This window comes from Onthophagus taurus, chromosome 7 (genome assembly GCF_036711975.1).
Source record: "Onthophagus taurus isolate NC chromosome 7, IU_Otau_3.0, whole genome shotgun sequence".
Taxonomy (NCBI): Eukaryota; Metazoa; Arthropoda; class Insecta; order Coleoptera; family Scarabaeidae; genus Onthophagus; species Onthophagus taurus.
The window spans coordinates 28270821-28274577 of NC_091972.1; the positions used below are offsets into that span (position 1 = coordinate 28270821).

Genomic DNA, 3757 nt, shown 5'->3' on the forward strand with positions numbered 1-3757 from the left:
CGCTACGACCACAACTTTTCCAAAACCGATAATATGTACTAAAAAGCTGTTTTTCTACACACCGATGCAGGTTTTCGGTATCCATGTTGTTAGTGGTTAAATAATAATTGTCTATCAATTTTAAAACAGTTTTTTTTTTCAATCATCGGCTGATTCCCACAAGATTTTATTCTGTCGTGAAGCGCTTCGCGTGTTATGCTCGACATGTTGCAAGTATTTAGCGAAATCTAACGTAAACTAACGCTAACTAAAGCTAATAAAAACTAACAAAAATCAACAAGCAACGATAACTAACAGTAACTAACAATAACTAACGATAACTAACAATAACTAACGATAACTAACGATAACTAACAATAACTGACAATAACTAACAATAATAATCACCAACAATCCCTGCTTAGTACAAAACACTCGATTTACTTAAACCACAGATTTGATAATTAGGTTTGTTATTACTGAATGAAGACGTTACCCGTAGCAACCGGTGGACTCATGGAAGATTTGATTTTAAACGTTTTTATAAATTTAATTTTTTAATTGAAATAATAAAGGAAACTCAGTCAAATAAAATCAGGTAACAAAATAATTAAAATGTAATTATTATTTTTATTTTTCTAAATTTTATTACATTAATGAAGAATTTAATTCAAATTTGAACATTTTTCTTAATCGTAGCAGTAAAATTAGAAGTAGAACTACTAAATAGAGTAAACTACTAAATAAATTTTTACACTTAAAATAAAAAAACACTTACGGTACTTGCGGTATAACCGGAAGAGTGGTGAAAGTGCATTTCAAATGTGTTTAGAAAATGCGAATAATATAATATAAAAACCAAAACATAGCAACAAAATAACGAAAATCATAACAAGGATAAATAAGATCCACAATTATGTGGTAAGTAATCTTTGACTGCCAATTTTTTGGTTAAGGCGCACGTTGGCGCAAGACACAATATTTTCAAGTAGTGATATACCATCTTGTTTTGTTTTCTAAAGTTGTGTCGTTTTCTAAAAAATTTCCTTATACAAAATAAGGTAATTGTAATAGCAATTTATTTCGCGCAGTAGCTATTATAAAACACCAAAGACTTCATAAACTTCACTAAGAGTCTATTAATAGTTAAAATATATGTAACATTTAAAAAAACAACACTATAAAATTTTTTTTTTAATTGATTTTCGATCGGGTTTTGAGTGTTTTCGGACCACTGTGACAGGAGATCAAGATTTTGGGTGTTCATCTTGATAGTTCTATGAAGTTTAAGTGTCACATGGAACAACTCTGTTATAAGCTATCAAAATCTATATTTGGTCTTAGAGTGATTAAAAATACAACTAACAAAAAGATTGCCAAGATTTTTTATTCTAGTAACATCGAATCACATTTAAGTTATTGAATAATTACGTGGGGAGCATCTGTACAGTTCGGTAATGTCTGTAAACTTCAGAAAAAAGCGATAAGAGCCTGCCTAAACATAGGTTAAATTTATATGAAAAAGGTCCCTTGTATTCATGTGTGAAAATCTGAAATAACATGTTACGGTTGGAGTTGATTTTGATTTTTTTTGAGGGTTTTTAAATGATATTCAAAGCGCAATGGTTTATATTCGTTTATTTTATTGCTCGATGCAAAATTGAAAAATTGTATTTTATTTTTGTTTGAAAACATGTGGCGTGACGTCGAACTCGGAAAACCAGTTTGCGCGTGGACGATTGGTGCATTTTTCTGAAAAGAAGAGTTGAACGAAAGGTTTTGGGAAAGACGTTCGTTTAGAGTAAAAAGTTCTTACTTACCTTAGAAAAAGGGAATTTATTGAGCGATTATTCTATCCCAGTGTAGTGTGGTGTGTTTTTGAGTATTTTTGGTAAACATCATCACCATTCGCTTATGCGGAAGTTATAACCTTTCGAAAAGAATCTGTGGAAACCGACCAACAACTAAGGTTTGTACACCATCTTGGCGTGAATTATCGATTTATCTGGAAACAAAAATTAATTTAAATATATTTAACTCTATCTAGGTTTCAACTTATACTAGTTTTCAAGATAGTACTACTTTCGAATTTATAAAACTACTGTTATACTAATGTTCGAGTACTCACCGTACTTAATTAATCAGGAGCAGATTAATTGGAGATCTTCATAAGTGTTTACGTCATCGCTAGCGTGGTAACCTGGTGAACCATTTTAAATTACGAATCAACTTACCTGTGTCGAGTAAACTAAGATTTTTTATTTCGGTATTATCGTGATTGTACTTACCTTATTTGTTTATTGAATTCAACATCTGAGTTGAATAGCTTAATGATTTTTTTTTCTTTCTTCGAAGTATATCATTTATTTGATTTGGAGTATTAATTGATTTTTTTTTAGTAAATATTTTTTTGTTTTGTTTTCTTTATTTTGTTCGAGATATTATTTAATTTTTTTATGCATTTTCTTAATGTTGTTGTGAGGGGAAACATAAGCTTATGCGGACCAGAGTTATTTATTTTTGTTATTGATTTTAAAAGGTATTTTGCATTGCTTTGGAGTTTAAAATTTCTCTCAAAAATTTCTGGCGCTCAACATTTAATAAATTTAATTCGTATTATATTTTTTTTTACATCACTGTTTTATTTACTCACACCCGTCTTCACTGAATTAGCCGTAAGCACCCGCAATAGGGTTACATATATTTTTTTTGTGTCAAACATCCCTGTAGAAATCAAATAAATAACTAGGTTAAACTTATTTAAGACAAATATGCGATATTTACTTTGAATTTACCAACCTATTCGCTCGACGAATTTTATAATAACCATTGAATGTCGCTTTCTTTTTTGACGCTAGGTGAGTAGTAATGAGATGTACATTTTTTGTTATTTTTGTCTCTTTACTTTCTCAATAAAGTTTATTATTATTATTAATGCTAGCCTAACAACCACATTTTTTGCAATTGTTGCTTAGAGTTTGCATGTAGTTTTATTATTGCTTGCTGTAGCTGTGCATAGCCAAATACTGTTACGATGTTAATGTTGATTGGTTTAACGTTTAAACAATTATTGCAATTTTTAGTCCTACAATAACTAAATTCTTCTCAATCCTAGGATGCATAAACCGGCGAGATTTTAGTTACTCATAATTTTCTTAAAATAATTTCAATCGGCTTGAGCATTTAGATATGCTCTAAACACCTCTTTATTCAATACACACTTGATTCAAAAACATTCCAGTGTAATTAGCAATCGAAAAAAAAATCGTTTCCATTAGCACCCCACACTGCTGCGCGGAATTGTACGTGCCTATGTAAATTAAAACGTGCATTATTGTTGGATGTATAAAAGTAGGGGCAGCTGTTTTTCATTCAGTTGGAATAGAAGTTGGATTGAGTGAACTTGTGAGATACATATGATAATGGCGTCAAAAAGGAATGTGAAAAGCGTGAGATTTGGTGACCCCGGTTATGAAGAAATATTGGTGCAGTGGGCAGCTGAATGTGATGATCTGACTTCTGAAGAAAGTGATGTGTCAGAAGCCGAGTATTCTGGATCCAGTTCTGATCATAGCGATGATAATTCAGAGGATGATGTTGATCATATTGGTAAGCCTTTAACGAGCGGTTACATTGCTCCAAGTGGTCTGATATGGAGTTTGGAACCTCCAGCAAAAAATAAAATTCAACCACACAGCATTATTCGGCGTGCGCCAGGACTAGCAAGGAAACATATGGCTGCAACACCAAAAGAAGCGTTTCAGTTATTTGTAACTCC

General features: G+C 31.4%; 2 long non-coding RNA genes across 3 annotated transcripts; one reads left to right on the forward strand and one right to left on the reverse strand.

Moving 5' to 3' along the window:
- Nucleotides 1-1599: 1599 nt before the first annotated feature.
- On the reverse strand, nt 1600-2198 carry LOC111420998 (uncharacterized). Of its 2 annotated transcripts, none has more exons than XR_011641069.1 (3): nt 2113-2198; nt 1800-1984; nt 1600-1731 (listed from the first exon to the last, which is right to left on the reverse strand). It is a non-coding gene; the product is annotated as an uncharacterized lncRNA (long non-coding RNA). The 2 variants fall into 2 exon arrangements; XR_002707151.2 differs by having other exon boundaries at nt 2108-2177.
- LOC139430687 (uncharacterized) lies at nt 1875-2610 on the forward strand. The gene is made up of 2 exons (XR_011641070.1): nt 1875-1948; nt 2027-2610. It is a non-coding gene; the product is annotated as an uncharacterized lncRNA (long non-coding RNA).
- The last annotated feature ends 1147 nt before the right edge of the window (nt 2611-3757 follow it).